This window comes from Trichechus manatus, unplaced genomic scaffold, assembly GCF_000243295.1.
Source record: "Trichechus manatus latirostris isolate Lorelei unplaced genomic scaffold, TriManLat1.0 scaffold00141, whole genome shotgun sequence".
NCBI classification, from domain to species: domain Eukaryota; kingdom Metazoa; phylum Chordata; class Mammalia; order Sirenia; family Trichechidae; genus Trichechus; species Trichechus manatus.
The window spans coordinates 1,458,609-1,483,757 of NW_004444077.1; the positions used below are offsets into that span (position 1 = coordinate 1,458,609).

At 38.6% G+C, this 25,149-nt stretch overlaps 1 protein-coding gene and 2 long non-coding RNA genes across 4 annotated transcripts in view; all 3 read left to right on the plus strand.

Annotated features, from left to right (window-relative positions):
- Positions 1–13,704, plus strand: part of LOC111822219 (uncharacterized) — a 104,343-nt gene extending 90,639 nt beyond the window's left edge. The window contains exon 2 of the long non-coding RNA XR_002825497.1: positions 10,160–13,704. This is a non-coding gene — a long non-coding RNA (uncharacterized LOC111822219). The remainder of the gene's footprint in view (positions 1–10,159) is intronic.
- Positions 1–25,149, plus strand: part of MAML2 (mastermind like transcriptional coactivator 2) — a 402,137-nt gene that overhangs the window by 108,255 nt on the left and 268,733 nt on the right. The gene's annotated exons all lie outside the window — the stretch shown is intronic.
- LOC111822218 (uncharacterized) lies at positions 649–4,036 on the plus strand. The gene is made up of 2 exons (XR_002825496.1): positions 649–769; positions 1,191–4,036. It is a non-coding gene; the product is annotated as an uncharacterized LOC111822218 (long non-coding RNA).

Below are 25,149 nucleotides of genomic sequence, written 5' to 3' on the forward strand. Positions count from 1 at the left end.
TCTACTGTTGGATTTAAGGAAGGGGAGCTTAGCTTACAGGATCAGTTTAATGTCTAAATTCCTTGGCATTTGTCATGTTAGATCAGCACATCTCAGGTGGCTTTCAATAGTTGTTTTAACATTGATTTTCCTCTAGTAGGGTAAATCAAAGGAAGATTTAGAAAATCAAAGTCAGTTTTCCCTGGAGTTTTCTCAGAAACAAAGGGAAGCTGTTGTGTTGACGTTACCTTTGTTTATCTTTATATACAAGACAAAGTCACTCTTTGTGTGAGTCTCTTTCCCATACTGAGTATCTACTATGTTCAGAGCCTTGGGTATTTCTGTGTTTGGGGGATTATGCAAAAGAATTTTAAGGCACACCACTTGACTTTGAGGAACTGTCTATTTATAAAGATAAGATACTGTAATGGGACGCTGTAGTGTTGTAGGAAGAACCCAGGCTTTGGGTCAGGCACCCTGGGATTGGATCCCATCTATGCCGTCTGTTAACTGGGCAACCCTAGTCAAAGGACTTCATGTAGATCTTCATCTGTAAAATGGAGATAATGAAAATTCTTGCCTCATAGGTTGTTATGAAAAAGACAGGAAGGTGTGGTTTATTACGAACATGACACCAAACCAGACTGCTTGTGTTTAAATCCCAGCTTTACTGTTTACAGCAAATATGACCTTGGGCAAGTTTCATAACCTTTTAGTGCTTCAGCTGCCTCTTCTGAAGATGGAGATGATATTGACACCTGCTTCATAGGGCTGTTGTGAGTTTTGAAAGGTAAAGAGCTTGGAACAATGACCTGCACATAGCATTACATAAGGGTTTGCTCTCATTACTGTGGGATTAGATATAATGCATGTGAAATACTTGACACATAAGGAGGAAGTAACTGCTAGCTGTTATTATTTAAATAGAGAACACAATGTAAAGTACATTTTCAGGGCTCAATAAATGTTGGTTGACTTCATTAACTATTGCATAATGTCTCCATGTGTGGGTACATGTATGTGCAGTGTGCACATGTATGAGAAAGAGAGAGAAGAGCACATGTTTCCTAACAACATAAATTATATAATTTTAATTTTAAGGAACAAAGTATATAGGGCAGAATGGAGTGAAATTAACCAGACCATATATCTAGGAGGATTCTTGCTACTCTAGCTGGTGCTTAAAGGGTTTATTTTGTTCATATTTGAAGGCCTCATTTTTCCATTGATGCTTCTACAACATTTTCAGCTGTGGACGGAACCTCTAACATGTTTGGATAATCAAGGGGATAATCAGCTGCTGGGTGTTCCTACCACCATAAAAGGTTAAAACATGCTTTGCCTTTGTGCTTGACTAGGAAGCTAATTAATAACAATACAGGCAGTTTCCAATTTATAAATAACTTATACTTAGGAAAGTTCAGTTGTAAAACTATAATTTGGATCTTATAATACATTTTCCCATAAAAATGTTGCAAGAGATGATTTAATACTCAGGCCTACCTATCTAAGTAGCCTAGTATCTTGGAGAAAAAACTGGTACTATAGACCACCAGTCACTGTGTATGATTCACCTGATGTGTTCTGAATTCTAGATGAAGAAATGTCAGAAACACATCTCCCTCTAGGAAAATCCTGGGGAGGAGAGGACTGCCTCTTGCTTGCCCCTCATCACTTTTAGTAAAAGAGAGGTAGGAGTTTGGGGGGCATGGTTTTCACTAGGCCACATCAACCTCAGTTTCCTAGGTAACATCAATGGCAGAAGAGAAGAAGGGGTGGTGAGGTGGAAATATCCATTGTTATGTGTATGTAATTTGTTAAGACTTCTCTATTAGTAGTGATAGAAATTTGTTAAAATCTTTGGTATTTGTTTTAGCATCCCCTACCCTCCCTCTACCCGAGTCTACAAATCAAACAAGGCCATAGTCCTAGGGGAGAATGACTGTTCTTTTCATCATAGTTCTTCCTGCAGGTACCCCAGACGAAGATGTTCTCAAAATCATCTTTTTAAGAAGGCAATATTAAAAAAAAAAAAAGAGTTTGTCATTATCAACAAACAAGTCATTATTAATTCTGACTTGAGGCAGATTTAATTGTTTTGCCAGTCCAAAAAGCTTCCCTAACTATTGAATCTGTCTGCAAAGACAGCCTGGCATACACGTTGCCATTTAAGATGTGTCCATCACTAAATGCTTTAGACAGAACAGAACATGACAGTGGCTTTCTTAATGATCCAAAGCTGGTAATGTGGCATTCATTCATTCAACAAATATGTACTAAGCATTCGCTATGCACCAAATACTCTTCTAGGTGCCAGGTATACGGCAATGAAAAATACAAATAATTTGCCTGCTGAGGCTAGACAGATGATAAACACACCAACAGGTAATTATATAATGTGTGAGATGGTGATAAGTGCTGTGGAAAAGATTACATTTCGTTTAGGGTGGTCAGGCAAGGATCTGCAGGAAGTGAGGGGGTTAGCCATGAGACTCTCTGGGAAAAGAGTTCTCCAGGCAGAGAGAACAGCAAATGCAAAGCCCCTGAGCCAGGAGCATCTTGGAAGAACAGCAAGGAGCCTCCAGCTGGATCAGAGTAAGCTAGGGGAAAGTGGAGGGAGATGAGATCAGAGAGGTAGCAGGGGCACAAAGTCATGTAGGGCCTCGTAGATCACTTGAAAGATTTGCTTTTATTCTAAGTTAGATAGGAAACCACTCGAGTGTTTTGAGCACAAGTGTAACAAGAATTGACTTATATTTTTAAAGGATTACTCTGGCTCTTGTATTGAGATAAGGTAAAAGATGATGGTAGATTGAACCAAGATGGTAGCAATCAAAGTGAGGAAAAGTTTGGATTTGGGATATATTTTGAAGATAGGGCCAATAGGAGCTCTAAAGTATTGGATATGAGGTGTCAAAGAAAAAGTAGAACCAAGGATAACTCAAAACGCGTGGGCTAAGCACCTAGAATTGTCATTTATTGAGCTGGGGAAGATTACTGGGGGTAGAGGAGAAGGGAGAATTGAAAGTTTCATTTCTGATATGTTAAGTTTGACGTGCCTATTAGACATCCAAGAGCAGATGTCAAGTAGGCGGTGGGATAAGTAAGCTGAAATTCATGGACGAGGTCTGCTGTGTAAGTATTCGTTTGGGCATTTAAAGTCATGAGACTGAATGAAAACACCAATACATGCAGACAAAGAAAAGAGGAGGTGTTTGGCCTGAATGCTAGTGCTGTCCAGTATTCAGCCGTCAGAGAAATGAGGCCCAACCAGCAAAGGAGACAGAAGAGAAAGAAGAAGACATATGAGAAGGTGGTGCCCCAAAAAGCAAGTGAAGAAAGGAGTTAAGGAGGGAGTATTCATCTGTGTCAAACGCTGCAAATAAATTAGGTAAGATGAGGACTGATAGTTGATTATTGAATTTGGTGAAGGTCATTGGTGACTTTGACGCTGTGCTGTGTCACTAAACCTGCTCTCCAAACAATACCCTGATTTGTAGTGTTTATCGGTTTCAATGGTGTAAATACCCCTATCATGACCAATTTCAAGCACCAATGGTTCAACAACCAGCTCACAAAATTCTTGAGTATTAACAATTGGCTCCTGTTAGCTCCAGCCCACACTGCCTTGACAGGAGCCATTTTGGAAGGTGGGTGAAGATTGTAGAAGTATATTCAAAAGAGATGAAGCAGGAGGAATGGGAGACAGTGAGTACAGACAACTCTTTTGAGGAATTATACTATATATTTAAAAAAAGGTGATAACTAAAACAAGATGTGTGGTCAAGAGTTTGTTTTTGGTCTTTGTTTTCGTTTTAAATAGGAGCTACAGTAGCATGTTTGTATACAGATGTGAATGATTCATTTAGGGAGGGGAATTGGTGAAAAAGGAGAAAATGGGGAGAATTACTGAAATGAAGGCCTTGAATGGGAGGGGGAGGCATAGTTTGGCCTGAGGTAAGAGCATAGATAGTAGTAATAGCAGAGAATAGTTCAGCACTCTCCTATAGAAATATGACATGTGATTTAAATTTTTTTAGATATCACATTAAAAAAAGGAAAAAGCAACAGGTACAATTAATTTTAATAATTTTACCATTTTAAAAACTACTGAATATAAAATAATCACTAATGAGATATTTTACAGTCTTTCTTTGGGTGGTGGACAAAATTTTCAAAATCCAGTGGGTTTTACACAAACAGCACCTCTCAGTTTGGACTAGCCACATTTCAAGTGCTCAAAGGCCACATGTGGCTAGTGACCATATTGGAGAAGGCAGGCATAAATAATCTGTTAAGTGGTGAGATGTGTTGATGGGAGGTTGTGGAAGTTCTCCTCTTTAAAAAAAAAAAAATTGTGTGGTAAATATATATCTAACAAAACATTTTCCAATTCAACAATTTTTACATGTACAATTCAGTGGCATTGATTACATTCATCATGTTGTGCAACCCTAATCACTAGCCTTTTGGAAGTTCACACCTGAATGCTTCTGTTTTCTCAGTGAACTAGGAATCATGTTCATCCAGAAGCTAAGAGTAAAAATTGGGAAGAAGATACTGGAAGTTTGAGGAAAGAGGACAAGGTGTGAAATAGTCATGTAGGAGAGTGACAGAATGAATGGAACCAGAAAAATGTACTAGACTTGGTGTAGCACTGATGGCCCACTGGGTTAGTGGTCCAGAATTTAATGTTAGACCAGTATTCTGAGTGTGTTTTCCTTCAGCCACCTTCTGCTGTGCTGTGCCATGGGCATCTATAGAGTAGACAGAGAGTTGGATTTAACTAGGGTAAAATTAATTGGGAAGCAGACACCAATCTGCCACTCCAGTAAAAAAATGCTAAACTTTCCCCATAGGAAGCTTAGCGTTTTCCCTTTCTGATCTAGGCTTTATTGTGTGGGTTGGAGTGGGAGTGTGAGATGTTAAGCAAGAATGTATGGGAAGAGTTTAAAAGCATAGTGACATGAGTTAGGCCACTAAGCTCTTACAACATTTCTCCTAGCAAGTTCTTCAAACTCTTTCTCTAAGGTCAATTAACTGAGCTATATGCTTCCCCTTTCTTCCTTAGAAGCCATCAAACTGTTCACTAAGGTTTATAATGTTTGCATGGTCTGTATCTGATATACACTCGTCAAGGGTGAGTGGTTGTGTTGAGCTGACTCCATATTTGTCGGCAGCTAGGAAGATGTAAATGAAGGCGCTATTCACTGCTTGTAACCTGAAACTGCCAGTCAACAGAACCAATCAGAGGGTTTTGAGCAACACACTGAGGTCCTTATGTAAAGAGGATCACATGCAATTTTTGTCTTTGCAGAATTCCTCTCTGTGTAATTATTCTTTTGATCATGCTACACATGAAAGGAAAAGCAACTGGGTATAATCATGTCCTTGTTTCACTTAGAATTAACAATTGAGACAGAGTAAGGAGTCTGTCAGAACTGCTGGTCTGAGGGAGGGGTTCTCCATTCTTAATTGACAACCACTGTGCATGTCCACAAATGGTGTCCTCAGAGCAGACCTCATACTTTATACATTATACATCATGGGTAACTAAATCCTGAGTGCAATTCTGCACATGTGCAGTCCGAACTTTCTCAGCTGTGTATGTGGGATCAGTTCATTGTTCCTCACCAAATAATCCAGGTACATTTGACTCTGTTCAGGCTTTCACTAATATGTTGCAGGAATTTTCTCACAGGTTTTATATGAAAGCGGTTGAACACTTAATCTGTGCCTTAGACCACTTTCAAAACGATCGGTTTACAAAGGGAGGTTGCAGATACATTTAGGAGCTAGCTCACGTGTCTTCTGCTCTCTGATGCCTTCCTTGACACCTCAGACAGAATCAATCACTTGATGCTTTGTGCTTCCATAGCATTTTGTACATATTTCCACCATATCCCTGAACATGAAATTCCTTTCAGAACTTCATGCCTTTTCATGTGACGTGTCTTCTGCCTTCCCCACCTGTAAGCACCTCCCGATGCTTCAAAATCCAGTAAATAGATGTTGAATGAATGGATGTTTTGTAGAGAGAACTTTCCCTGAATTGATCACTGTCTCTTATGAGTCCCCACACAAATGGTTTCTGCTTCAGTTTTGGCACTTATCCAACTCTTACGATATGATTACCTGTTGGTCTCTTTCATGAGTCTGTAGATTTTCCAGCATAGGGACCATGTTTTATTCATTTTTGTGTCCCTACAGCCTAGCACCTGGTATATGGACAAGCTCTCACTTTTTTGTTGCTGTTGTTGAATGTGAAATGCAAATAATTAAGCAGGATAGTGTGATTCAGGTGAACATAGCTTGAAGTGGCCAACACTTACAGAGCCAATACAAGCTCATACTGAAGCAAATCAACCAACTGGGTGTGTATCAGATGAAACCTCAAAATGAGGATTATATCAGTTCTAGCCCAAAGCAGAAGTTTATATATAGGATGCAACCTTTTGCCCAGGAGCCCTGGTAGTGCAGTGGTTAAAGCACTCAGCTACTAAGGAATTGCACCAAAATGAAATTTCGAAATCCATTTATACGTAATTTCAATTTGAGATTTATAAGTATGTAAGAAAGGTTTATTTAAGTTTTAGTAGCCCAGCTTCATGTGGGCTCTAGTTTGGGAAAGAAAATTTTCACATGGCATTAATATATGGTAAATTGTTTTTTACAAAAACATTCTCACATCCTGTCAAGGGTGAAATTTTGATTTTGCCAATGAACTTTCCGCTGAAAGAAAAAAAATGATAAAACTGACAACTAACTTAGCTGTGAACGTTTTGTTTTGGAAACTTGCTATTCCCGAACGCTCCCTGAATTTATTTTTTGAAAATTCTTTGGAAAATTCAATGAAAAATTGGTCTTTTGAGAGATACCCTGAATGTTATAGTTTGTATTTCAGAGAAGTATTGGATCCTTGATGATACCAGTTTCATTTATTTTTATATTTTCTCATACTATTCATTGTTTCTGCAGTTCAGTATGGACATAATATTAATCTGACATCTAACATCTGACATTTTAAGATGTTTCTTCTTCCTTATGTTTCATTTGGATAAAACAGATGTATAAATTTTTTCATGTTTTGTGTACATCTTATTTACTTAACTGTGTCTTCCAAATGATAGACATTTCACGTTGCATGGATGGTGAGTGGATGGTTGAATAGTATGTGTATGTATTAAGAGCCCAGGGCTTAGATTCTAGTTGCAGTTTTGCTACCTACTAACTCTCTGGCCTTCAGCAAATTACTTATGTACACCTTTGTTTCTTTGAAAAGAGCCCTGGTGGTGCAGTGGGTAAGTACTCGGCTGGGCAGTGGTTCAAACCCACCAGCGGTCCCTCAGGAGAAAAGACCTGGTGGTCTGCTTCCAAAAAGATTACAGCCTAGGAAACCCTATGGGCAGTTCTACTCCGTCACACTGGGTTGCTACGAATTGGAATCAACTAGATGGCACACAACAACAACAACTGTTTCTTCAAATGTGCATAATAATAGTTTTACATAGAGTCGTGGGGATTAAATGAAATAATGCATGTAGAGAACTTTGCATCATAATTGGCACATACATAATAAGTGCTCAGAAATGTTAGCTCTTGTTATTACTGTTATTAACAATAAATGGCTATAACCATACAATATAAATCATTTTTAATTGAAGAAAGAATAATTACAACATTTAGAAATTGTGAATGTATCAGTTGTAGTACATTTGGCAATACCAATAATTTTCTAATCATTACAACTCATGCTCTTTTATCCATAAGAATATGAAAAGTGTAATAACCAGGGGCTTTCTTGCTACTTACAGAATTACTGGCATAGCTTGGGTGTGAAAACATTCTTATGCTTCACCAAGATACAACAGCTGGTTGCATATATACCAGGAATTAGTAAAGCATCATCACTTTGTGCAGTTTAAAATGTATATAAATTCTAGAATAATTGCTCTTAAAGCAGTTGTCTTTCCCTCTAAGTTGACCTTGAGTTCTCAAAAGGTGTGATAATATTTGAAAAGATCTGGAACAGAATCGGGACCATTAAGACAGGGCAGCTCCACATTTTGCTCCAGACTTCTTTAGAGGAAGAAGAAGTACGAATTTTAGGCAAAGGAATAAGCCAACTGAGGTCTCTCCTTGAATCAGTTTCCCCAAGAGACATCCATCAACGCGGAGGAAGGACAGGCGGAGTAAAGGACTTATGTCGTGCTCAAAGAAGGCTATTAGGAAGGTGCTTTCAGCTTTTCTCATCGCTGTAACATCTGAGTCTTCCTTCTTGGCGGCGTGGGGTAAACACCAGTGTAAGGCTGATGAGAAAGGACTGTGGGTTCCTCAGGCGATGACTCTGGCGAGAACTGAGCCGCGCGGCTGGGTCCCGCTCAGGGCGCGCGTGCACACGCGCAGATTAGTTTGAACTTGAGCAACGCCTCCAGCTTTCTTTCCACCAGATTTCTGTTTGTGCAGAGCTGGCCTTTTCTGTCAGGAAGTGCCTGCCATTTAAGGAGTACAAGCAATTCCCGACAGCCAAACTCCCTCCCCCGCCTGCCTGCTTTGCGTCCTTCTCATTGGCGTGGAGGCCAGCCGGGGCCTGCGAAGGTTCGCATTTTAAAAATGTCTTCTTTTGTCAGCTTGATATTTTCCAGAATTTAAAAGCGGAAAGGAAGAGAGGAGTACAAGGAAGCTATTAAAGATATATTAAATAAACTCTACTGGGAGCAAGTGTGTATTTAAGTGAGAATCTGTAACTTTTGCAAGGGAAGTTTTGGTGATTGCTTATTATTTTAACAAAGAGGGCAGTGTGTGTGTGTGTGTGTGTGTGTGTGTGTGTGTGTGTGTGTGGTGTGTGTGTGTGTGTGTGTGTGTGTTCCCCCTGAACTGGAGAAGCAGATGTTTAAAGGACAGGCAGGAAACAGTTCTGACAAATGAAAGGATTTTTGATTGAATTCATGAGCTAAAATTTCCTGCCAATAATTCATTCAACCCTGGGCTATATAAAAGAAAACTCATATTATTTAAGTTTAATCGCCTAACTTTTTAACATATAACCAGCACAGGCAAGTGTAGCTGCCACAGGTAAAATTGAAGTAATGCTGTAAGCTGATTTTAGATTATTATTTATTGGTTGTTTCAAAGTTATGATACTCTGTCTTTTATGCCACTCCTCCTTTTTTTTTTAATATTTATTTATTTTTTATTGTACTTCAGGTGAAGGCTTACAGAACAAACAGTTTCTCATGAAACAGCAGTACACATATTCTTTTATGACATTGGTTAACAACCCCACAACATGTCAACCCTCTAATCTCGACCTTGGAGGACCTTTTTTTTGGTGAAAATACACATAGCCAAAGATACACCATTTCAAAAATGTCTACATACACCATTCAGTGACATTGACTACGCTCTTCCAATTGTGCTGTTATTCTCACTTCAGATGAAGGCTTACAGAACAAAATAGTTTCTCATTTAACAGTTACTACAAAAGTTGCCCTATGACAATGGTTAACAATCTCACAACACATCAACAATATCCTTACTCAACCTTGGGTTCCCTATCACCAGCTTCCTTGTCCCCTTCTGCCTTCTGGCCCTTGTCACTGGACTCCTGTACCTCGTTAGTCTCATTTGGTTTTACCGGGCTGTCCACTCCCAGGCTGAACAGTGAACCTCGGAGGTAACTTCACCACTGAGCTAAAAGGGTGTCTGGGGGTCCTCCTTTTTTGGTGCTTGTGTGCCAGAAGCTATCCCTTACTGTCTGTATATGTTCAAATCCATCGTGCAGATTTTTTTTTTTTTTTTTGGTCTTTAAGCTGTTTTGTGAGCAGGTGCAGATGGCTTCTGTGAACTGAGCCAATTGAAATGCTATGTTTCAGCCTGCAGAAACTGAAGTTTTAAAAAAATGAAATAAGTATGTTTTGTGCTGAATCTGGAAAATGTTTTCCCTGTTTTATGATGAAATCTGTCACCTCTGTTTCTTTCTCTTAATGAGTTTGGTTTGTTTTCAGCCTTAAGGAAATCTTGTCACTAAAATCCACCCTCACCACTCCTCCAGTATTTTTCAGCCTGATGATTTCACAACCAGAGCCATTGCAAAATAAGGGTAAACGGGCATTAAAAAAAAAAAAAATCCCTGGAGATTTTTAAAAACTTTTTTTTTTCCTTTCTTTTTTCTTCACAGCATACTCAAGTAAACAGTCTCAATGTTTTAAGACCTTTATTCCTTTTCATAAATATAATAAGAAAAGTTACTTTTCTTAGTCAAGCCTTATGATTTTAAAACAAGCAACAAAAAAGCAAGGAGCCACTGCATCCTAAACACTTATGGTTTGGTGCTTGCAGTATTGAGTCCTCCTGAAAAACAAAGTAAAGAAAAAATTAACCCCTTTGGAGTACAGAAGGTTCTAGTAGCCATACCAGTGATGAATCTCAGCTTTTTGCTCCGGTCACAGTCACATCAGCACTGATGCAAGGCCATAAACTAAGTAACCATAAACCAAAAGCAGAATTTCACTACTCTGCTGGACCCTGAACTGAACCAAAACCAAATATAATGTTGGAATGGAACAAAAACATGTCCAAAAATAGACCTAGTGAACTAGTTCAAACCAGAATGATACTTACATATGTTGTAAAATGACTGAACAGAGCAAAACTAGAGTTTAAAAAAAAATCCCACAAACATAACCTGAACCAAACCAATGGCCCATGAGTTTGGACATCTGCACTGCCGTCATTTATGAGATGCCAGCAGGAATTGAAGGATTTGGACTCTGCTATTCTGTTGACCTCCCCAAAGATGACTGTCTCTGGGACACTGAGTCAGGTGGCAAGTGTTAACAAACAATACCTGTTTCTTTGTCAGACAGAGCACCGGTAAGCAATACCCTTACTTTGTCAGAGATACCAGAAGGAGGGGTTTTCTCAACTTTGGCACTGTTAATATTTTGGACCAGATAATTCCTTTCGGTATGTGCGTTGTAGGATGTTTAGCAGAAAACCTCACTTCTACCCTCTGAGTGCCAATAGCCCTTCTCCAGTTGTAACAGTTAAAAATGTCTCCAGTCATTGCCAGTGTCCCCTGGGGAGTAAAATCGCCCCGGTTGAGAACCACTGCAATAGAGGAGCAGTCATTAGCCTCTTGCATTGGTTCAAAAAGGTTTTCCAGTGGATGTTGGAAAGAGAAGCCACATACCTGCATAGACAGGCTACCTAGTAGAAAATATGTCAGTCTCTAAGTCTTCACTTCAGTCTTGGCTTCTCTGCTAAAGCAAGAAATCTTTCATGTTGGAAAGACCATGTATGGTACTATTGTGAGGGATACCAAGTGAAAACACTGTCAATTATTGAAGACATTGGTCAACAAACACTTTTTAAAAAATTTATCTCATACCAGCTTTTGGTGTTGGTGATCAAATGATTTCAAGATCTCTGATACACTGCAATCAGTGTTTATCTTCATATTCTAAAAACGATGTGGAAATATTTCAACATATTGAGTCTAAAAGTTTTTCCAGTTCACAGTGTAGGGAGATGTTTGATACAGGCTGCCTACATAGCCTACAGTGAATTATTTATACATTAGAGCGCTATTTCAGGAGAATTAGACGTCTTAATTATAACTTTTTTAAATTTGTGTGTATATAGTGTATGCCTTTGAAATGAAATTTATAGTTACTCTGTGCTTCAATGGGGCTTTTCAATTTTTATATACTATAACAGTACCTTTCCCTTGGCAGTCTTCATTTGGGAGGAAGATTCATTTGTACATCAGAGCATTATTTTGAACAGTGGGTTTTGACAAGATTGTAATGTGGTAATTGCATTTAAAATTGAGTTGTGCCAAAGCATTGCAAAAATAATAGTAAGTCCACTAAATATATAACACTGACACACAGAGTTCATCAGCTTTTCTTAATACTGTGAAAAACAACCGAAATTTTCTATTTTTTGGTAGGTGAGGAAAACCTGGGGATAGACTAATCTCAGTATAAAATTGAACAGCTAGTCGAGTTTTCCAAATGGTTTATTTTAATGGTGATTTAGCATTCTAAGGCACGGACCTTTAGCTTTTGTTAGCTTTTGTCTTTGCATGTAGATTATAATGCAAAGTGTTGTATAGCAACGAAAGCTATTGGTTAGTATTTTTTCATAGATTGTTAAGTGATGATGATACTGATGGAACTTATAATAACAAGAAGTACACCTTAATCTCATTTAATCTCCACAACTATACTGTTTGGAATCAGTATTTTCCCTATTTTGCCAGTGAGAAAACTGAGACTCAGAAATGTTAAGAAGACCTGATCAGGTCACCAGAGCTGTGATGATGGGGAGGGCAGGAGTGAGGAATACTAATAATTGAGAACTTACTGGACATAAGAAACCCTGGTCGTTCAATGGTTAGGCGCTCAGCTGCTAACTGAAAGGTTGGCGGTTTGAATTCACCCAACAGCTCCAAGAGAGAAAAATCTGGCGATCTGCTCCTATAAAGATTACAGCCTAAAAAACCCTGTGGGACAGTTCTACTCTGTCACAAGGGGTTGCTATTAGTCAAAATCTACTCAACCATGCCCAACAACATCAACTGGTACGCATACATCATTGACCACCGTTCTGCTCCATGACGTGGGTCCCATTTTTCTGTTTTCTGATGATGAAACCCATACTCCAAGAGCAAACACAACAGCTAGTGAATGATAGCAGCAGAATTTGAAACCAGGCCTTCTGACTCTCTTGGATTTTTTGGGTTTTTTTTTAATTGATGTTGTCGATTTAGCTGTTTCTTGAATTCAAAAACACAAAAGGAGCTCGAGGTATATGAATTCACACTTAATAATGTCTGAACTCCAACTATGCAAAAGTATAATCACCTTCTGGCCTCAGTTTTTTAGGAACAGCCAGTCCCTGAAAGTTGTCCATTCTGTCCCAGGAATCTGCCCTTACTCTAAAATTGACCAAAATATCCAGAGGTTTTGCATCACTCTATTCTAGTCTTCCTGAGAACTACCTTAGAGAAACGATGACAAGGTCAGTGACATCCTCCAACAGGAGCTGCCAGCCATTCACTTCCATCTTTTCTGTGGCCATCAACCAGGGGAGGAAGAGAATTCACCTCTGTGGGCTGCAGCCTGGAGCCTTTTCTGTCAACTTCCAATGTTTTAAATCATCCAAACCTAACACTATCTGCCAGCCATTTAGAGAACAGGACAGACTTACTTTAAGGCAATCAGCAGGCTTCGGGATATACCATACCAGTGTCGTCAGGTGTGTGAGCTTGAGTATTTAATGGACCAATTCTGACTTAAAAATGTTAGCATGATTTACATCTTTGGTTGCAATTGTAGTTGTTTCAACCAGTTTTACCCATGGCTGGCAAGTCTGTGCCTCTTAGTCCAGTCCTGGTGTCACATGCTCTTTCTGACTTGGACTTCGGCCCAAAAACTTCTTCATTCTCTGTTTTCTCCATAGACTCCTGAAGCCCAATGTGGTTACTTACTCCTTTGGAAAATGACCCTTCAACAAATCCTTTTAAAATTTCTCCCTGCTTAGTTCTGTTTCTCCAAGCAGCTTCCATTAACTGGTCTATCAGTGACTAAGTAATATTCTCCCCTTTATAAACAAGTTCTTCATCTGACCAGCTCTGGTGACAACAGACACTTGAATAAGTTCATATTTCTTGACTTAGCTCTTCTAGTAATTTCTGGCTAACAAAAAAAAAAATAGCAGATCTATATCTATCTGTCTGTCTACCTACCTACCTACCTATCTGTCTATCTGAATTTTTGTCTGTAGCAATAGCTACAGTGACATCTAACTTTGGAAAAAGTCTTATTGATCCAGGGCCTGAACCTAAACTTCTTTGTGCAGGAATTTGGAACAGTGACAATCACAGCAGTCGTGGAAATGCCGCTGTGGAGACAGCAAGGCTTGAACTCACAACGGAGATTTCATTCGAAACTGGGTTCTTTTTTTCTTGTCTCCCATATTATTTCCGGCGGTTAGCCACTTAAAGAAAAAATAAATCTTCTCTGGCCTGGGAGTAGAGAATGTGTTTTTGGAATTAAACACAACACAAATATTTCTTGGCTCAGTTTTTGTTTTGTGTCTGATGAGCTTAATATTGCTCTTCGCCTTTATACAAGCCCTTCACTGATTTCATATGTGAGGTGTCCTAGCATGAAATGCTTAAAGCAAACTCTGTAATAGTGTAAATAACAGATTTATTGTCTCTTCCATATTAATGAAACCCACAGCTAAACAACTAAAGCCCTGTACTAATTGCTTGTCCTCAGAGCTGGGTATTTCAGGTCTAATTCTCTTTAGAACACCAGCTGGCATGGAGTATGTAAAAGCTCCTTCGGTTACTTTAACCACTTAAGTACTAATTTGGTGGCATGGAAAGCATTAGGCTGTGTCTATACAGGCGGAACAAAGCAGAACATAGAGCAATTTTCCAAATTTTATCAATGCGGCGAGTGAGCTTGGTTGATATTTCTAGTTAAAACAGATGTTTGAATTGTCAGGATGCATCCAAGCAGAGTGTTCGTTGAAATAAACATTAGCTTAGCAGATTCTTTTCACTGCAGACGCATTCTAAACAATGAGCAAGGTGTTAACGGTGGGAATCTGTGAGTCTTGAAGAAACTAGGCATGCTGTAAACAATTATGTAGTTTTCCGAATGTGTTATATATACAGCCAGACAACTCATACATGATTATTATATTAATGAATAAGGAATCAATTGTCAAATTTTGTAATCATTTTGGACTAAACATCTGCACGTGGTTCATTAGTCAAATTTTGTATTCTTGTTGTGCATGAACTCTGTACATACCCTTCCTTTTTTATTTGGCTCTTTTTAACACAGTTTGATATTCTGCCCTGTAAATAATTTCTGAAGCAATCCCTTTCATTTGACCCTAGTATTCCATATATGTTTATTAAAAATTTCCCCTTTGGGGGTTGCAACTGTACTACCCATTGCTATTTCTGACACAAAAGTTTGATCTGTAGTGGCCCATGACACAACTGGCAAGCTACTTAACCTTTCAAAACATGTGAAAACTGCTGTTAATTGGAGGGGGGGGGGACTGTATTTATTGCATGTTTACTATGTGCCTAACAGTTTTCTAGATATTATGGAAGGCGAATGAAGAATTAAAATTCATCCCCACCCATGTGGAGCCGACAATCTAATTGGAGAAAGAAAACGAACTCGCATGAAACAATTATAAAGAAGAAATGAATGTGTGGTGCAGGCTATTAAAGCTAAGGATAATAAGGTGTTAATTGTGTGGGATAGACATTAAGTCTCAAAGGAGTTAAGGAAGGTAGAGATCAACATGGGCTGAGGTCATCCCAGGAAGACTTTCAAAACAAACCAACAATATTTATAAGCCTCTTCTATGTTCAAAGCATTGTGAGGGCTAGAGAGAAGTATAATCACAGAGATGGGACTTAAGCAGGATCTGAGAGGATGAGAAGAATACTTACTGGCCAAGAAGAGAAGGTAAAGTACTATAAAATACAGAACTTGAGGAGGGAGGGGACAAGGGAGAACCATAGCTACAGTAATCAGCTTAACATTGCAGTTCTTCCTTTGAAACTCCTTAGACTGATGCAGATATGCCAGCTTAGATTTTTTAATCCATTTTGGCTCATTCTTGGTCTGCAAAATATTAGCATTCAGTTCAGAGGTTTCTCTGTGTGTGTGAGAGAAAAGCAGATAGTGTTGTTCTTTGGATTTGGAAAGATGATCTAGCAGAAATGATAGATGGTAGTTACTAGCATCTTTTTCTTGCAAAGAAAGGCACTTATTGAAAACAAAGGTGCCAGCCAAACTGTACAATATGTGGAAAGTGCAGAGAACTTGGTATACCATAGAAGATGTTTACTGAGAAAATGCTAACCAAGCTTTGAATGTTATTTGTAGGGTTGGTTCTCTTTGAGTTTTGTAAAAATCTGTCAAGTGGCTCCATTTGATAGGCCCTCATTTCTGTTTTGAAATATAATGTGTTAAAGTGAGCGAGCATTCATTAAGCTTTCTAAATTCCTTGTATGCTTGTTCCTATTCAAAGTCTCTGACTATAGGGTTTCCAAAGAGTGGCTGGTGAATTCGAACTGCTGACCTTTTGGTTAGCAGCCGAACTCTTAACCATTGTGCCACCAGGGCTCCTGTGAATACCAAGAAGTAATTTTTTTTGGTTCAGAGACTTGAAGATACTTCAAAACACCTTTATTTTTCAGGCAGAAATGATGCTAAAGATTTTTTTTTTTTAAAGATAACAGGCTTTCAGGTTTTTAAATCACAGTTATTAGCATTGAGGTATAGTACATTTTCTGCCCTCTGTTTAAAGCACTTTGGGTAATTTTGATTTTAAGATAACATAATATCTCAAATCTTCTATTCTATCGAGATAGCAATTACAAAAGATGCTTTGGTTGTCTTGGAGAGTTTGGAAGAGAGAAGACTATTCTTGCTCTACTATCATCTCATTAATTTTGCAGCTTTATGTCATGTATCCAGAAAGAAATGGTACAGTGCAGAAATTGCCCATGGTGCCAAGTTCTGACAGTGAACAGCCCCATTGCTACTGAAGCAGGGAAGTTTGTCTTTGTCATCAATTCAAAGTGCTCTTCTGGTGTGATGACTGCTGCCATTTCCCTCTGGATTCCGAGCTGAAGTGGAGGTGGAACACTCACTTACCAAAAACATGACAGAAAAGCACATTCATCTCTGGCACATATAATGCAGTGCGTCTGTTCTGGGAAAGTGTGGGCCAGATGTGCTGCCTTGTCTAAAGCAGATTTTACCGCTGTTTACATTCTCTCTTCTCTAATCTGCAGCTTTCTGGCATGTCCATCAGACGGTAGCAAGGGGGTATCTCTTGGTCATTAAATGCTTCAAATGATGTGAAGCATTTCAGTATAAACTGGTGTTTTGGAGAAGGATGTCTTTTAAGTTGATTTGGATTACTTTTAAAAGTAATATTGTGAGGGAAAGTTTCAATCCCCTTTGAACACAGAAGTTTAGAGCAGTAAGAACTTGGTGATCACCTAGGCCAACCATCCCCACCTCACACACTTGTTCTGTACATAAGAAACCAAATCTGGGAAAGTAATGACTTAAAGTCACACAGGAGTTAACTGGCAGATACAGTCTAAAATCTAAGTATCCTGACTTTCAGTCTAAAGGAGTGATGGAAGAGTGGAATTATTTCTTAAGATCAGGGGCCATTAAACTTTTCCTATAAAGGGTCAGATAGTAAATATTTTAGGCTTTGCAGGCCATAAGTCACTGTCAGAACTACTCAACTCTGTCCTTATAGCTAGAAAGCAGCCATAGACAATATGGAAACAGAAAAATGTGGCTATGTTCCAATAAAACTTTATTTACAAAAAGAGATGGTGGGCCAGATTTGGTTTGTGGGCTCTAGTTTGCTGACATTTATTCTAGATCTAAAGGAGGAAAATGAGCATAAAAGTCTTGGAGGGAGCTTCTTTATGAGCCATCCCAAATTTGATCTGTCACGGAGAATATAAAATTTTCAAAGGTCCAGAGGGTGCTATTAGCTAGATAAAATTGCTCTGACTCAGGAAAAACTGACTCTTTATAGCTTTCCCAAGAAAAAGGTTGTTTATGAGAATTTCAAAGTATTGAAGAGTCATTCTTCAGGATTGTCGTCATGTCACTATTGTTCCACTTAAATGTGGGTGATTTATGTTTCTATATGCTTTTAAGAAATGAAATATACTCAGAACTGAGGTCTTCTATGATCACTGTTAGGTTTTGTTAACTTGGGTATACTCTTAAAAACCCTGTCTTCTTTTCTGCAGCAGAATTCCAGGGAGTTTTTGCAGTTTAGCAGCACTTAGGACATGAAAAGGAAGTAAAAATTTCCTGAAAGATTCCTATATTTTTATACAAAATTCCTCTTGGAACATTAAAAAAAAGGCTTGGAATTGTTTTTCAGTATCACAGGTGTATGTGTGTGAGAGAAAGGGAGAGGGAGAGGGAGAGGGAGAGGGAGAGAAGCGAAATCAATCTTTGGGAAGCAAGTGAGAGGGAATACTGATAACCATGACAATAGCTGGCCTGGAATTAAAACCTTTTTCCCATTAAAAACTCCTTGGTGGTTTCAGTGCCCCACAACATAATGGAGTTAAATCAGCGCACCCTTATAAGGGGAAATTTTATAGGGTTCTTCTATTTCATATGAATAGTTGTTTGAAAAGTGATCCTTTAGGAATTATGTTGTTTTTGCTGGTCTCAATCCAGAAGGAAGACTTAAATGAAAGATGGAAAGACATGCAGAGTAGGATGGAGACTGTGTTGAGTGAGGCGAGGAATAGGGAACCAGACTCAAGTCTACTTTCCGAGACCAGCCCAGTGCCGGCCCACTGCACCTATGCACGACTCCTTCCTCCTGTTTCCCCTGTTTCCTCTAGCCCTGCTTGCTCTTCCTCATTCCTCGTTGTTGCTCTTCGCTTTTCCGTCTTCCTACCACCAAACACCAGAGTGGCAAGTGGATGGGTGATCTGTTAGGATTAGTGTGGGAGAACATTGTTTTGGTTCTTTTCTAGTTCCTTCTTCATCTCTTCTATACTAAGGTATTACAAAGAACAGGGTAAAGCGCATAAATATCTAAGCCTTTCCCAATATAAATGTTGCATTTTCAAAGATAATCCATCTGTAAAGATTATTTGGGGGAGTAATTGAAAGGAGAGGTATCTATTTAAAATTTTTCTTTATTAGGAATTACCTAAGGAGCCCTGGTGTCCCAGTAGTTAAGCAGCTTGGCTGCTAACCGAAAGGTCAGCGGTTTGAACTCACCAGGTGCAAGAAAAGACCTGCCATCTGCTCCCGTAAAGATTAAAAAAATCAAAACCAAACCCATTGCCGTTGAGTCGATTCTGACTCATAGCGACCCTATAGGACAGAGTAGAACTGCCCCACAGAGTTTCCAAGGAGCCCCTGGTGGATTCAAACTGCTGACCTTTTGGTTAGCAGCGGTAGCGTTTAACCACCCCACCACCAGGGTTTCCCCCATAAAGATTATAGCCTAGGAAACCCTATGAGGCAGTTCTACTCTGTCCTATAGGGTCGCTGTGAGTCTGAATCGACTTGATGTCACACAACAGCAGGAATTAACTACAGTGAAACCTCATTTCCTGTGGTCATGTTAATCTCTAGAACAAATTCAGGATAATAAATAACTTTAGTACTCAAGCTTGCTTTTCTTTTGGTTATGGATATTGCTTTTTTCCCCTCAGTTTTAAAATAGTTCATATTCTCATTGCATTAATGACAGTATTAAAAAGTTGGTCTTTAAAAGCAAAACAATAGGTTAATATCCTTTTTCTCAGAATGGGCACCTAATAGAAAGTTGGGCTTCACTTTATTTTGTTTTTGTTTTTGTTTTTTTAATTAATGTTTCCAGTTAGGAGCTTAAATAAGGAGACTAATTTCTTACTTTTCTCATCAATCTCCACGTTCTATTCTGAAGGGAGTAATAGAGATTGTATGTGTTCCTGATCTGTAGTTCTAATGCCCTAATAATGTGACCCAGCATTCTGGTCTCCACATCTGTGGACCCACATCTTCCTCTTAGAAATATGCCTTTCTTCTCCTTCCCACCAATCACATCCTACCCAGATGACAAGTTCCACTTAAGACCATAGGCCTTTAGGAAACTCTCCTTGGATAACTGCCCACCACAGTGATTCTTACTCTCTTGGAATTTCTGTAGCACTTTTAGTTTGTGCCAAACAATTCCTCACTTAATTATATGTTATCTTGGATCACTCTCTAGTGGTTTAAAGCATAGCGTTAAGCACATAATATGTGCAGCCATTTGAAGAAAAGGCAAATTGCTCATGGGGAGTCAGAGATGTGATGCTTAGTGGAGACTACAGCACCCACAGGGAGGACTCATCCTGGGAGATTGGTTCAAGTCTAAGTCTGGCCCTCAGACTAACAAGCGAAAGGACTGGAATGTCAAGGTGCCATGTGTCGCTACATTACCCAGAGGCAGACTCACTTTCACTAGATTGAGGGAGGCTGATGTGTAAATCAGAATGATAATTCATTAGCTGTAAATATGAAGTATAACTATAGAGGACTGGACACCTAAGTCCTCAGGCTGTTGCATCCTCTACCTGTGGGTAAGCTACATGAGTTCAGTTATAACCATCAGAATTCTTGGTGAGCATAGAATCAGTGGAAAAGATTTTAATGTTTAAAGGCATTAAAATAAGTAACCATGAGGATATACCTACTTATAGAACTGGGTAAGTGTTGTCTTTCAGTGGGATAAGCCTCTTCCATGGACAGTGGTTACTTCAACAGCTACTCTGTCTCTCTCAATGGCCCCAAGAGTGACCAACCTTCTTTCCAATTGGCATATTTTTTCTTGAGATTTTCCGTTAGTTGGTTAGGTTCCAGGCAAGTCTTGCTTTCTTTCAGTTGATTTTTTTTTTTTTTATTTCGATCAGTGTTCTGATCCACTGTATGTAAGGAAATCTCATTTCTGTCATTTGCCAGTCCTTGGGGTGCATCTCATTCTTACCCCCTTTTACCTCCTATAGTAGCTACCATAAATATTGAATGACTCTCCGACTCCAGTATAAAATCTTTAATGGCATAGGCTACACAGGCATTTATTTATTCAGCATTTAAGAAACAATCTTATTTAGCATCTACTATATTCCAGCACTGTTGAAGCTAATAGGATACAAAGATGAATAAAATACAGTCCTTTTCCTTAGGGACTTCATATTTAAAAGGCAGGTGTGAAAAACAAGTACAATAAATTTTCTTAGGTGCCTTGATGGGAACAGATAGTGGGACACTAAAGACGAAATAATTTTACTTGTGGGAATCAGGAAGGTTTTCATAGAGAGAAAATTAAATATATTAATTAAAATCCCTTACATATGCATTTTTTTGCCTATAGATTACCTTAGATACAAATTCAAATTTTTAAAATCTTGACCTCTTTCTCATTCATGTCCACTGACTTGTCATAAATACTCATGTCTAGTCTAAGTTTGGAACGAAAGTGTCACAAGACACATCTTTCTCTATCTCCTGATTTACTAAACATGGAAATGCAGCTCAGGACCTGAGCATTTAGTGATCTCATGTGATTATGAGAACATTAAATAAGGAAGGAAATAGAGAAGTGAATGTTATGATCTCTTGCAAAACCCCTATGTGGGTAGAAAGGTAGGGTTTGAATTAGTCAGGCAAGGGTCAAATCTGTTCTATAGATATCACAGCTGATTAAGCTTAGCATCATCCCTTTGTCTCTCGACTTGTTGCTGTTGAGTCAATTCCAACTCATAGCGACCCTGTAGGACAGACTGGAACTGCCCCATAGGGTTTCCAAGGAGTGCTGGTGGATTCGAACTGCTGACTTTTTGGTTAGCAGCCAAGCTTTTAAACGTTGCATCATTGACAACCATCCCCAAAGACCAATATGGATGAAAGCAGAAAACCTGGGAACTCTGTAAGGTCTCAGATTGGTCAGGACATCAGCAGAATCTGATGCTGGCTGTCCTGGAAATCAGGAAATCCAAGAAGCAGTTGTCCCCATGTGCCTTTTAGTAAATCATTTAACACTTCTGTGTATTCATTTACCCATTTGAAGAAAAAGAACTAGTATGTCTACTCTTAATCTCTCCATATCGGGTGCTATAAAGTAATTGAGACACAATCCTGTTCTTCCAACAGTTTAGCTGTTTCAGTTTCCTAAATTGAAAAGAAATATGTATTAATTATTGAAACAATAATATGCACAAGTCTTGAAAGAGCATTATGTGAAATAATGCATTTAAACTGAGGCTCAAGATGTACAGAAGTGTATGTAAATCTTTGAAAGAGCAAAATGTATAAATCTTTGAAAGAGATTTTAATGTATTTTGTAAACTGGAAATTTTTGTACCAGTGCTGTTTTGTTTTGTTTTTTGTCATATCCATATTCTAAATAGCTCAGGGTTTTCTTTCTAAAAATGAGACCAAGGGATAGTCATATTATGGAATTTTTTTGTTAAATAGCTCATACTTCATCAAAAGTTTTTTTCTGAAGATATTTCAATTTTCAGGTTATCCTATTGAGGATAACAATTCTGAAAACGTGTTAACTGCAAAAATAATAACATTTTCATTCTAAATATAATACTTTTCTACTTAAGAAAAGGTTTCTCTGGTTCTAAGATTCCAAAATACAGCAAATAAATTTGTATTTTCCATATCCACACCCAGTTTCCTGCCTTTGATACCTGTCTGTAGTGTTTGTGAGACAGAATATTATGTGAAAGTGACTGACTGTATTTCTGTACAACCCAAAAAGTCCACAATTTCTCCAAAAACTGAAAAATTTCCAAAATAATTGAAAAATTCTGTATAGCAGATTCTTTTTCTGATATAATGGAATGATGTACTTTTTCAGGTTTTATTCTCTATCGATTTGTAGAAAACATTTGAAATTCTTAAAGGAATCAGTCAATTGATACGTACTGATCACTTGCTATGTTCAAGGCACCATAATAGGAGCTGTGAGGATAATACAAACAGATGTCTGTATTTCTATACCTAAGGTGCTTACACTCTAGTTAGACAAGACACATGGTAGAAAATGCATTATAACATGGCACACAAGGCAATATCTGATAAAGGAGCATCTAGGTAGAGAGCATGATTCAGAGGACTTACTGTGGTTCCAGGGATTGCAGAAGGCCTTCTGAAGGAACAGATGGGGCCCCTGAAATAAGCCCCCCAACTTCTTTTCCAATTTTCCAAAAGAAAATTAATTAGAAAACTCCCATATGTATAATTGCTGTTCCTGGAAAATGGTTACAATTTATTTCTTCAAATGTTTAACAACACTTGCAATTTTCTGTTGTTTTCTTTTTGTCATTCATAGATTTCTTGGTGGTTTAGGGGTGGATTTGTGTTTTTCTTCTCTCTTGACTTATCTGAGAAATTCTGGCACTAGCCAGGTTTGGGATGTTTTTGTTCAGACATTCTTAAGTTATTTGGTAAGAAGTAAAGTCCTTGTTGCATTTTTCTGCTGAGAAACTGCTTTTTTTTTTTTTTTTTTTTTACTCTCTCTCTTTCTTTGTTTTAACCCTGAACCCTTTGAAAGCTCTTTATTTCTATAGATTGGTCTGCAGAGCTATATCTTTGGAGGTGAAAGAATAAAGAAAAAAAATTTTTTCAACTGAAGGTAGCCAATTTTTTAGAAAACAGTTTAATAGATTGAAAAGATATCAAAGACAATCCTACCGTAGAATGCATGAACATGGTTACATAAAGAGAGCCTAGAGCTTTCGATGCCCATATCAGCAGGCCTCAAAATTACTTGTGAACGACTGGAAACCATGGCCATCTGCCAGCCAGAAGCAGCATCACCAGAATGGAATTCACAGTTACACTGTTAAGACTTATAAATACAGTGAGGGTCTAAGAGCCAGGACCTTCAGGCAAATCAAGCTTGTCTAGTCTGGTCTGGTCCGGCTGACTGAGTAATCAAGCCTTCTCTTTGCATGAAGACTTCCTTAGTGACAATGACTAAACACATTTGTCCCCAAAGCTAAAATGTCCCAAGGGATAGCAGAACAGTGGCCATCCCTTATCTTGCTGTGGACACTGTACGAGCTGGGGCAGGAAGTTATCTTGAGAGGAAAGTCACTTATTGTGCGTGCAGGATGCATGGCTGGTTTGGAAGTTGGTAAAGTGGAGCCATTTTTGAGTGGGACTTCATTTCCTTTCTGGCCTGGCACTTTGGAGAAGCTGTGCCAACACCCTGGGAACTGGACATTGTCATTAAAGAAAAGAACAAGATAAATTAAAGAGCTGTATGTCTAGAGAATGGTAGGAAACCAAGAATTCAACCTGGGGATGGCTGGAGGGAAGTGGATGAAACTATCTGGTCCCAACGGGAGTGAGCCAGTTAGGAAAGGGGATAGGAAATCAAAAGAGCACACTGAATGCATCCATCCCTTTCCCCTTACCCTCCCAAACAAGAAAAAAATAAATTGGAGAATTGAGTTTATAATGATTTCATTTGGTGGAAGCACAGCCAGAGACAAAAGTAATAATAATAATCATAAGCACCTACTCTATGCCAGGTATTAAGCTAAACACATTATATGCATTTTTACATTTAAACTCAGATCAACTCTGTGAGGAAACTACTATTGTTATTTCCATTTTACCCATGAGGAAGCTGAGGCTTAGAGAAGTTAAAAAAAAAAAAAAAAAAAAAAAAACCTCGTTGAAGGTCACACAGTATATTGGGAGTACTGGTCTTTGTCCCCAAATATGTTTAACTCCAGATCTCAAGCTCTGAACATACGCTGTGTTATTCATTCTTTAATTCACATATGTATTCTGCAACTGCAGTGTGCCAAGCACTAGGCTAAAACTGGACATACAAGGATAATTAAAGAGATCCATTTCCTGTACACTTGGCATGAAACTTAGTCTAGTTGTAGATGAGATGTATATTCATTAAATAATCACACAAATATAAGTAATATTAAGAAAAGGTACAAAAGAAAGCCTAAATATTAGGTTAAGTAGATACTCATTATTAAGGTAACTGTGAACTATGATAAGTAATATTAAGGAAAGGTACAAGCACTGGTGAGGCATTGGTGGTTAAGTGGTAGAATTCTTGCCTTCAATGTGGGAGACCTGGGTTAAATTCCCAGCCAATGCACTTCATGCTCAGCCACCACCTGTCTGTGAGTGGTCGCTTGCACATTGCTATGATGCTGCACAGGTTTCAGTAAGCTTCCAGAGTAAAATGGACTAGGGAAAAATGAAAATGAAAACTCTATAGATCACATCGGTCAGATCTGCAACCAATTATGGGGATAATGCAGGACTGGACTGCATTTTGTTCTGTTGTGCATGGGGTCACCATGAGTCAAGGGCCAACTTGATGGCAGCTAACAACAAAAACATAGGCACTAAGAAACTTGATATTATGTTGGGGAGTCAAGAAGAGTTTCCCTGAGAATGAGACACGTGCAGTAAGAGCTGAAGGATTAACTGATGGTAATTAGGCAAAGCAGAGAAGAGCATGCTGGGTAGGGAGAGAATAGGAGATGCAAGAGCCCTGAGGCTTGAGAGAGCTTGACATGTGATTGAGTCTACG